Raw genomic sequence first — 12070 nt, 5'->3', positions numbered from 1 at the left:
GGACTGGGAGAACTTCACTGCCCAGGTCAGGTGTCAGGTGGACATTTCACCTCATGTCCAGTGTGCCTTGGGCAGAAGCAGAGGTGAAGAAAGCATAAATCCATTTATATATTATATACAACACACAATATATTATGTATTATGTGTATTAAATATAGATATATTTCTCTATAAGTATAGACACATATAGATATATATTTTTTTCCTTGAAAAGGTGATAGATCAATGCGTTATCCTGCTCTCTTTCCTGTGGCTCCTATTGCTCTCACTGGGTTTAAAATCAATATTGATGTTGTGATGCCTTGGCCTACAAATTTAATCCCAGGTGGGATTAGAAATTCTCTCTGTAGCAGGAAGAGAATCCTAGGAGATGATTCAGACTAAATCCAGCTGCAGAGATAGAGAGAGGTTTCTGAGCTTTGTCCAAACAGAGAATCTCAGATTTCAGTCCTTGGATAGAGCAGCTTTTCCTCCCCCTTGGCACAGAGCTGTGTGCCTGCAGGAGCAGGGGCAGTGCCCAAAGATGATGCAAGAATCAGGGAAAATGATTCTCAGCACAAACCACTTGAGCAAAACCCCTTTGATGTAGTTACACCACACCACATCCACACACAGGCCTGGTCTAAAACTTATTGCTGGAGCAGAGCTACTTGTGTGTTACAGGTGTGTCATAGAGGCTTGATTAGGCAAGACAAATTTCCTGTAATCATTTTCCTGTAATCCTCCTGGAAAAGGAGCACTCTGGGAAGGGTCAGAGCATGGTGGCAGTGGCAGCACTGTAGGTGCAGGGTCGTGGACATGGTAAAACTCTCTCTCCCCACACAGCCCGTGCCATGCTCTGTTGGCCATGGAGCCACTGCAGGGTTTTTCCCTGTGAGGATGGCACAGATGTCAGCATCAGAGGCTGGTACCTTTGGGCCTGCATACAGCCATACAGCCATTATCTGACAGAGCCTGACTACTCATTTTAACCATATTTAATGCTTCCCATCTGAGTGTTTTAATGTGCCTTAAAGGTATGTTCATGGTGCTTGGTCCATGACGCAAACACTTGCTTAAGGTCTCAGCTTCAGACATCAGACAGCTCTGTGACTGTGTGGGCACCATTTCTGCCCGCACGATGTTCTTCCATCCCTCCTGTGCCCAGTGTCTCCTTTCCCTGAGCACTTACACAGAAAGCTGCAATTTCAGTGCAGAGCAGCAGTGCACAGACCGAAATTGGCCACACTGAAACATTTACCTAATTCCATTTGTTTACAGCATCCTTGCACTCACCACGAGATCCTTTTCTTGTTTTAATCCAGGCACATGGGTGCCGCATCTTGCAGTTATTACAGGTTTAAGGTGCCCTGTGAGCAGCACTTTCCTTCCCCTGGGACCTGTGAGCTGGGTCTGTCTCACAGTGTGTTTGCTCTGTCTCTAGAGAGGCTGCTGTAAAATGATTGCTGAGCCCATCTCCAGTTCACTCCTGCTAATTAAACACCTCTGGTTCAGTGCTTGCTTTCTCCTTTATTTTCCCCCTTCCCCCTTTATTTTTTCTTTTTGGCTAGTTCCAAGAGGATATTATTTTTAGCTCAGGAGGGTTAAAGGGGAAGGGAATTGTGCCAGAATCAGGTTGTTAGGAGATGGGGAGAGAGGAGAAAAATGCTGGGGGTGGGGGGAGATCTGCAGTGATTAAAATTCCATCTAATAATAAGACAGAAAGCTGCAGTGCACAGGCCTAGCCTAAATTAAGCTCCTGAATTAGAAGCGCTTTCCAAAATTCCTCTGTGGACAATTTAATTAGGCGACAGGTATTTCCACGGTCACACACTGCTTCCTCTTGGCAGTAAATAAAGACTCCAAGAATTCTTACCCTAGAAGCCAGTGAAGAAAGCAAAACAAAACTTCCAGCAGGACACAGAGCAGCGTGTGGTGAGACTGGCCCGGCTCCCCTCCTCCCCATCCCACCCTGGTAATGGATGGTGCAGGAGCACAGCCCTGGTGAGGGGCCAGGAGGTTAATCTGCAGCTGGCTCTCTGATAAAGTCCATAGCCAGGCACTGTGCTCCACAGCCCATCCATAATCTGGGCTTTGCTCTCACGGTGTGGGTGCAGGATTGACGTGTGCAGCCTCAGTCCTGGCACAAACGATGCTGCCCACCCACGTCAGCCCTGCTCTTCCCTTCTGCTGTTCCCCTCCTCCCCATCCCTCTCTGGAGCACTGAGTAGGGATGCTGGATCCCCAGCCCCTCCCTGACAGCTCTGGGGAGAGAAGATGCTGTTGTCTCAGGCAGCTTGGAGAAGGGGAGAAAGAGGAACTTGAGTGGTTTTCCTCTCCAAAACTATCATCACCTGTGGTGGTGTTTGTGGGTCCCCAGGATGAGGGAAAAGATGAGAACCTTGACTCCATGTTTCAGAAGGCTGATTTTTTATTCTATTCTATTCTATTCTATTCTATTCTATTCTATCGTATTGTATAATAATATAATATAATATAATATAATATAATATAATATAATATCATATCATATCATATCATATCATATCATATCATATCATATCATATCATATATACCATATCATATCATCACATCACATTACATTACATCATATATCATATTATATTTATTATAAGAAAATTATATATTAAAAATACACTAAAAGAATAGAAAGAAAATATTTCATCAGCAGGCTAGAAAGGAATGATCATAAAAACCCCGTGACAGATGCAGAGAGCTTGACACAGCTGGCTGTGATTGGTTATCAAGTAAAAAAAATCTACATGAGACCAATCAAAGATACACCTGCTGGTAAAGCATCTCCAGACCACATTCCACAGCCATCAGATAGTTAATGTTTATATTTCTTTTCTGAGGCTTCTCAGCTTCTCAGGAGAAAAATCCTAGCAAAGGTATTTTTCAGAAAACATGTCAGTGACAATCACCCTATATTCACCATTTATAATTAATAAATAAAAATAATTTAAAAAATAATAAAGTAATTTATTTCTTTATATGGTATAAATGCTCTTTGTAGCCCATAAAAGCAAGGATTATTTTCTTCCCTCAAAGAATCTTAGAATTATTGAATGGTTTGGGTTGAAAGGGACGTTAGAGATCATCTCATTCCAAACCCCTGCCATGGGCAGGGACATCTGCCACTAAACCAGATTGCTCCAAGGCCTGTGCAACCTATCCTGGAGCACTTTCAGGGAGTGTGTACTCACAGCTCCTCTGAGCAAATCTACCCCTGCTATGCTGAAGAATTCAGAGTACGAAAACAAAGGACTTGTATTACTTTTATCTGAAAAGTGCCTTTATTTAACACATTGCCTTTATTTAACACATAAGTGTAACAATATAAGCCATGCACTGATAGCAACAATGGGAATTTCCAGAATTCCCAGAAATATTCCTTCTTTCAGCACTGTTTTTCTCATGGCTCTTTCTACTGGCTTGTCTTGTACAAACCTCCCTTAATTCCTCTCCCAAATATTTGATGCTGCCTTAACATTTTCTTGGAAACGCTACATGTGTGAAAATATTCTTAGATTTCCTTGGGGTGAAAACCAGAGAAATTAAAAACAAGGCTTATCAACAAAGTGTCAGTGGTAGGCACCAAGCTCCCATGGAATATCTGTTTGTGTGACATCCTTTAAGTGATCCAGCAGTCCCTCTTGGAGGGTCAGGTCATCACCAGCAGGCATCCCAGGATCAAGGGCTTGATGGACAGACAGGCTGGACAACCTAAAATCAAATAAAGCACCCAGAAGGAGTGAAAATTTGGAAAATTCTTAAAGATTTTTAGTGTGTCAGAGTTCACTCAGTGCTCATGGGAAGAGTGCTTTTTACTCACATGGGTGTTCCAACCTTCAGCAAACACAATCTCTGGTAACTGCCAGCCACTGCCAGGAAGAATTGCCTAATTCCTCAGGAAATGGCATGAGTGTGCATTCCTTCAACCTCTGAGCAGCTCTTTACTGAGTGGGTGTCTGAGTGCCCAGATTAGGAGGATGTTGGGGATAAAACATCAATTTTTGCACCATGTTGGAAGAGAAGAGAGTATTTCAATTCATCCTTGTTTATAGAAAACTTTGAAATTATTCAGAAGTATCTCTGTTCTCATTGAACATGTAATAATGATTTCATTTAATCTGTAGGGATTCTTCTAACTGCAAGAGTTCTTACCCCATGTTAATTAAATATCTATTGATTTCTAAAACAAAGGAAAACATTTGTGCTTATTGAGATTTTACTGTGATGTTCAATTTAACATGGTTCTATTGTATGGTTTAGTCCTCTACAAACTTACCTTTAATAAAGAACAGCTAATATGTAGAGAGATTAATTAAGAAAATATAATCAGATAGCAAAATAGTCATTGTAAATGACAAAAAGGTGAATTGGTTTGGATTTTTTTTCCTTTTCCCAATATATAGTTGGAAATACTAAAATAAAAATAAATATTTTTAATCAAACTAAGTTTCACTTTAATCCACAAGGGAAACATTGAGGTCTCAGGTACTTATACAGCTAAGGCATTTTAAAGTACTATTTAAAAAATAGCTACTAATCTGAAAGGCTAAAAGCATTACCCCAGAAATTCTCTTCAGTATGGACTTGATGATCTGTGTTCTAAAATCATTGCCTAAAAAAAGACCAAAACAAAGAAGAAAAAAAGAAAAAAGGTGGGGAAAAAGGAAAAAATAGGAAGAAAAGAAGGAAAAAACCCTGTCAAGTCTCACTTACCTGAATTACAGCTTCAAAATTTGTCCCCCATATTCACCATATGCACTGCTGTTTATCAATTGTTGGGTTTCCCATAGTGCTGCCAATCTGAGAAGTCAAATATTAAGGCATGTATAAAACATTGAATCCTGCCCATAAATTGTTTTTTGTTTTTTTTTTCATTTGGTTCCTGCTTAGCACAACATCTCCCATCTGAGAAAGCCATCAGCGCTGGAAGCAGGCACTGAATAAGCATTGTGCTGGAAACGGGACATGCTTGCTTTCTTTGGAAGGTAAAAGCAGTGGAAGAAGTGGAATGTGACATGAGGGTGAAACTGCAAAAGAAAAAAAAATGGGGTAGGAGGTGCATTTTTAAAAGAGAAAGCACGTTTCTTACCATTCAGAATTCCACTTGGATTTCTGTGTGTGTGTGTACACACTCCTACACCCTAACAGCTGCTTCCAAATACCCTGTCCTGCTAATAACACTATGGATTCAAAAGGCTCTGAGCTTTTTGATAGTGACACTATCACAGGTTTGTGTAGCTGAATTTGGCTTTCATGTGGAGTTAGAGAAGAGTCCTGCAATGAGCAGAAATCCCCAGGGGCTCCCTGTGCAGGCAGGGCTGTGCGGCCTGTCCCACACAGCTCTGCAGGGCCCTCAGTGCTGCTCTGTTCCATATTTCTCTTCTCAGAGAAAAGCAAGGCACAACTCTTCCCAAGGATTTCTGAGATTCACATTCTCTGAACCTCAGAGAAAGGGAAAACACAATTCTTATCATTTGCTGTGCCTGTGTTGTGCCAAAGTAGAATGCAATACGGAGATTGTTTACCCAAAGTGATGGTGTTTTGTTTCCTTGGCCTATCAGGGCCTACCAGTAGTGTGTGTGGACTGTTGGGTGACAGTCACGAGATTCAGTGCAGTGTGTGCAGGGTTGAGTGCTTGGCAGATTCAGTTTTAGATGTACAGAATAATATAGTATAATAAAGTAATTAATTAGCCTTCCGACGTCCATGAAGTCAGATGCATCATTCTCTCCACTTTGTCGGAGTTGCCTTTGATTTACACTTTGCCCATATCTCAACCTAATTCCAGCCCTGAATTCCCGACCAGCCTTGGTGATGGTGCATGAGGAGAAATGACACAGCAGCCTTAGCTCAGGTATCAGTTTGATTTGCATGATCTGCACTCCCACCTTTTCCTGGTGTCGTGCCATGCAAATATTTGAGGTAATTGACTTCCACTTGTACAGAACCAGGTAAACAAAGATCTACAAGTGGCTGCATTCAAAAATCACTTGGGTTTTCCTCTTCTTGGAAGAGTCTCAGGAGATGGAAGCCTGGAATAAATTGGGTTTTGGCCAGGACCTGGGCAAGGAGGATTTGGAGATCTCTTATGTAGCAACCAATCACAAAGGAAGGAAGCTTGGGAGATTGTCTGGGCCATGGATTACCACAAAGTGGCATTAATTCAGTGGACGTCTTTCCTGACAAGTAGTGGTTTAATGCATCCAGAGCAGTCTCTGGCACTGGGGAATCAGCAGCTGCATCTTCCCATGCACAGCAGAGAAGGAACTCTGTCCCTCCCATGACCTCCACTTATCCATGCTTTTTGAAACAAACTTCAAGGACATGGGGAAAAGGTTTTGGTGGTTTTCTCACCTTTTCTCCCCTCACAGACCTGGGGGAAAAGTTTTGGTGTAAAATCCCTCAGCTCAGAGCAAGCTCTGAGATGACCCTTAGTCTCTCCTTTAGTCACAATTCTTGTGTGTGTTTTTGTTTCCACCAGGCTGTAGAAATTTTGCTGTTGGCTTGTAGCAACAACAAAGCAGAATCCTTTCCACTGTGGCTGAGAACATGCTGGTTGGACAGCATAAAGTAAATCCAAGATTTGGCTGTATCCTGCATGTTTCTTCTCTTGCCCTCAGTTTCCATTCTGCAATTTTGAAAGGTTTGGAACTAGTTAGGATATACAAAGATTAAAGGGCATTTCTGTCTCCCTGCTGTAGACCACTGTCTGAGATAGGGAAGGAAAGAAAGTTAAATATAAACTCTACACACAGCCAGCAAATCCCAGAAAGGCTAATTTTTCCTCTGGGATGCTCCAAGTTTCTAATTCCCTTAACCTGTTTATCAGATCCTGTTCCCTTAGTGTCTGCACCACTGATGAATTCTGATTTTCTTCCTGACTTGCAGGATCTATAGCTGTCACTTGCAGAGGAGAAATGATGCTGTGTGATCCATGTGACCAAGTCATTAGCTAAATCAGACCATATTTTGCATACTGAACAGCATGTCCTCACAGAGAATTGTTTGTAATCAGTCAATATTATTTATTTTTAAAAATGCAAAAGATACCATTGAGTAAATTTGAATGAGAAATAAATTTGGAGAAATTGTAATCAGCCTGTGAACATTTTGCAAGCAAGGAGAAAAAAGAAACAGGCTAAATTAATTGATTAAATTACTTGCAGCAAGTTCCTCTCTCTGTGCTGATCGTCTTCTCAAAGCCTTCAGTATTTTGGGTGCATACCTCTAGCCTGACCTGAATCAAACTCTGCTTTTCCAATCAGAGCTCTTTCTTCAGGGGGGATTGCCAGTCATACCCCATTAAGTGATGGGTTTGCATTGTCAGCAAATGATCATTAAAGAAGCAGGGTGATAACATAAATCTCATTTTCACTTATAAACCAAAACTGGTCTTTAGGTGCAGAACAGACTGATCTATTTGATCTTCTTTGCCTTGCTTTTTTTTTTGGCTTCTCCCCCTTGAGACAGTGGTGCTGTTTTCAGGAAGGAGTGTTCCACACTCAGCCTCTTTTTTTCCACCTACTGAAGGAGAGCCAGCAACATCTGATCGGCTGTATTATCACATCCAAGGATGACCTTGCTATGCAGGGAGATTCCTGAGGATAATAACAGATGGGAGCTTCCATTTGAGCCAGAATAGCACCAAGGGCTGGAAGATTTGTTGGTCTCAGCATGGACCCTCCCACACTGCAAAGCATTCACCAAGATGCTCACCAGACTGAAGTGTACGTACCAGAGGCCTCATCCACTCAAATTGCTTCCTGATCTTCCTGTGTTTTTAAGCTCAGCTTAACTGCCAGGAATCCCCAGGAAGGAAGGAAGGAAGGAGGGAAAGTAGAATATCCTCTTGCTCCTCAATACCCCCTCATATTACAGCTCAGCACTCTGCTCTGATGCTTTGCTCTAAGAAATCCTTGGCCTAGCACTAGAAAGGATCAAGAGACATTCACAGCACTCATTCTCCTTTACATCTCTGATTGATAAAGAGGCTCTGGAGCTTTCCAATTCCTGTCTTTTGCAACTGGAAGATGAAATTTCCAGAGTAAGAGCTGAACTCTGGAGAAGCCTGTGCTAGCACAGCAATCTGTACTCATGACACTCCCTTTGATCCATGGATCCTGAGGACTCAGCATGGGTTTGGGTAACTGCATATTGGGTGAGGGAGATAGGAGGGACTGTATGGGGGGAAAATAAAATGTTGAAAGAGGTTTGATGCTGGCAATTCTGACCCCAACATCTGCACATGGAGAGCAGCAGCGGTATTGCTATAAAGAAACAAAGCAGCATCTGGCACGGCTTTGACCCAGCCAGGGGGGATGCTGCTGGGCAAAGAGGGTGAATCTGGAATTTCAAACTCAAAATGAAGAACGAGGCCAGTTCACACAGATGGGGTGCACTGCAAGTTCTTCTCCCCTCATTCTGCCCGTGGTGAGGGGGAGGAGAGGAGCAGCGAGCCTGCTGCAACCTGCAGGGATGGTTTGATTTGGTTCATTGAGCCAGTGAACCTCAGAAAGAGTGAATTATGGGCAGTTTTGTGTAAACCACTTCAGGTGAAGAAGGAGGCGGTTGTGATTGATGCCAAGAATTTACTGAGCTGAGGTGAAAAGTGTTTGCGTATTTCAATGTGGCATGACATCTAAGCCCTTCCAGTTACAAGGTATTACCCAGCACAAGGGCTGCTTTTTCGTAATGCTAACCAGTGATGATGAAAGTTTCACCCTCATGTGAAGCCTCTTACTTGAATTTTTTTCATCCTCTTTCCTAGTAGGGCCCTGTTCCTCATTCTTGGAATGCAAAAATGGCAGTAAAAAGCCATAGTCTGTCTTCATCTGGGTGTAGGCTTGGGATTTCCTGCAAAACACTGTCCAGCATGGCTTTTCCAAATCATGCACCTCCCAAAACCATCTGCACTTAACCCTAAGCACTGTAGCAGTGTTAGACTTGTCCAGCTGTGCTTCCCACATCCTTTCCCAGTCTGAGGCACAGGCAGAGGTGGGTCCCCTTCAGTCAGGGAGTTCCTGATTGTGTTCTTCCACTGAGAGGGAAACTAGCCGAGCTTGGTGGAAAAACGTGCCCGGAAAAGGAACCTGCCTTTTTTCTTATTGTGGGCACAAGAAAGCTCAGCATAACACAAAAACAGCTGACACTGAGGCCCTGACCAAGGGACAGAGGGGATCAGTGCAAAGGAGGAAGAGCAGAGCTGTGAGCCACGTTAGCAGAGTGTACTACAGCACACACCTCCTTACAAACAGGCTGCAGCTCTCCAAACAGTCAGTTTCCTTCTAGCATGTCATTTGAAGGCTAAAGACTGTAAAATGGAAAGTTAAAAAACATTAAAGAGAAAAAAATATATATATTTTATCAATATATCCAGAAATATATACTTATAGATGTCCCTTACACAAGGCATTCTAGTTAACAGAGGTTCAGTAATGAATCCAGTGTGACATACACCAAGTTCTCAAATTTATAGACTTCTGTTAACCCATGGGAGAGACAAATGTTTCAACATGCTTTAGCAATGAGCCTGAAAGATGAAATTCAGCTCCAGCCAGGAGTACAGAAGACAAATTCCCCTGGATGTCAAGCCTCCTCAGCAGATGCAGTTCCTAGCACCATTTTTAGATGTACCTCAAAAAAACCCAAAAATTAGACAATTACATATTTCTCCCTCTCAAACAAAACATTCTTTGTCTTTGATGCCAATAGAGACTTACTTCCTCAAACATGCTGTGTTTATAATCCTTTTGAAAATAATTCAACTTTCACAAGACACTGATTCACAAGTTTTGCTTGGTGGTCTCCTAAAGACATGCAAAGTATTATTCACAACTCAGAATTACAATTCTCCCACCAGCTTCCCATCTTCAGCTAGGAGAATCTCAAGTTGTAAAATGAGTTCTTTTCTGACAGGTAACATCTATGAACACTGGTAGCTTTTTTAGTTGTTCTTTGAACTACTATTAAAATATTAATATCTGATATCATATACTGCTCTGGAAACATATTGGAGTTTCAGAGACATGACAAATTATATTGCCTCTGTAACACTGTTAGACAATATAAAGACTTATTTTTAAGTACTTTTATTCAAGCTCTGTCCACTTTCATTTTGGACATTCTTTTTGTTACTTTTGTAAATATAAATGCAGTTGGCATTGGCCAAGCTCTGCTTGTGGTGCTGTAGAGAACAACAAAATCATGTTATTTTCTGAAAGGACTGTTCCACTGGGCAGAGAGAAACTGTACCATTGTTTGTTTGAGGATGTTGTCCCAGGGAAGGCAGTTCTAGTTTGCTGAGAAATTGGCTTCAGGGTAAATAAATGGATAGACACAAATTGGGTTCTAATGCATCTCCAGACCTTTTGGCTCTTCTGCCTCCCTCACTGATAACTGAATATTAATTTTCACTGTGGTGATGCTGCTCTGAGCAGTCATGAACACTTGCGTGCCAGCACAAGCCAGAATCTAACAATGAACATAAGCCTGTGAGCACAGAATATTAAAACATGGATTTTCACTCCTTTACAAAGGCATCTGCAGTAGTCATGCACAAAATTAAACATGTCATAAATTAAGGCACCTATTGGATATCAATGCCTCTCTTAAAAGTGTATCTGTCCCCAAAAGGGGGAAATCTACTTATTTGATCTCGTATGATATTTCCATTGGACTCTGTGGAGCAGCACTGGTGGAACTCATGCATATGATTAAAATCAGCTTTCCTGGCAGAGTATTTGATATAAATAGTCTTTCTAAAACCACAATTATCCTTAAGGAAAGGAAAAAAAAGAAGCATTCTACCATAGCAGTTAGGGTGAAAGAACTTTTTCTTCTTATTTGAGGAGGAGATTTTGAATACATGAATGTGTGAATGGAGGACAAGAGCCCCTCACAGACTCACCAGAGCTAGAGGTCATGCCAGAAGTTATTGGAAAGGTTATTTTTTCTAGAGATGTAATATGGTTTTGAATTTGACCTATGACTTCTTAGTTGCTACCCATGACCCCAAGTAATCCAACTTCAGCTTCTTGAAGGCCATTAGGAGTAGAAGGTCATGCCATGTGCTTCTACATTTACAAGGTAAAGTGTTAGGCTGAATTACAGGCTGCTCAGAAAATCTGTAGAAAATAAGCTGGTGAATAAAGCATTTCTTTATGTTTCCCACCTTGTAAGACGTGATTTCAGATTATCCTGTGTTTGAACAAGCCTCTAGCAGATTCTGCTTCCTTATTTTTTGCTGAAGAGAAGAAAGAGATGGTAATTAGCTACTAACTTGTTATAATTCTAAACATTCAGGTATTTTTTGATAAGAAAAAAAAAGTTCCTGTCACCTGTGCTGATACAAATACCCAAACTTTTCTATTTTTTGTGTTATTTAGGAAAAGTTGAGATACACTTTTTCCAAACTTTCACTGCAGATATACATAAAGTAGAAATGTCTAAACACCTCCACATGAGTCAGCTGTGCAAGTTCTCCTACAGACTACGGTGAACAGTTAACAGTTCTGAGGAACAATACATTTGTCTTGATGTGCTTGACAAAAAGTGGTCATTAATCATGATTTACAAATCCCTACTTCTCTCCATTGACTCAGCCATAAATGAATCATGGATGACTGGATCACACCACTGCCCACACTGGAGCTATCTGGAGTCAGGTGAGATGAAACCCTCTGCAGGTTTCTGAAGGGACCCAGGGACCTTCCAAGGAAAGTCTGAGACAGATCTTTAAATTTTTAAATAATCAACTTTTCTCTACTCTGTTAATTGTCTGTATTGTGATTCCCTTCAGTAATTTATTTGTAAAGACATATTAGGCTCTTTTCAGCTTTTGCTGCCTTTGTGATCTAATAATTTACATATTTATTTTCTTCTTAAGGAATGCTGAAGAATGTCTGCCTTGAACACTCATGGCATGGCACAGCAGCAGACAAACATAAGTATTTGCTATTTTTCAAATGAGTTTCAGCCAGGAGAGACTGAAGCACAAAAAAATAACCCAGTCCTTCAGAACAGACTTAACAATTTGCTATTCTGTTAAATAAAAAG

Source organism: Ammospiza nelsoni, chromosome 12 (assembly GCF_027579445.1).
Source record: "Ammospiza nelsoni isolate bAmmNel1 chromosome 12, bAmmNel1.pri, whole genome shotgun sequence".
Classification (NCBI taxonomy): Eukaryota; Metazoa; Chordata; class Aves; order Passeriformes; family Passerellidae; genus Ammospiza; species Ammospiza nelsoni.
The sequence above is the reverse complement of the archived record's forward strand: the minus strand, read 5'-3'. Positions refer to the sequence as shown.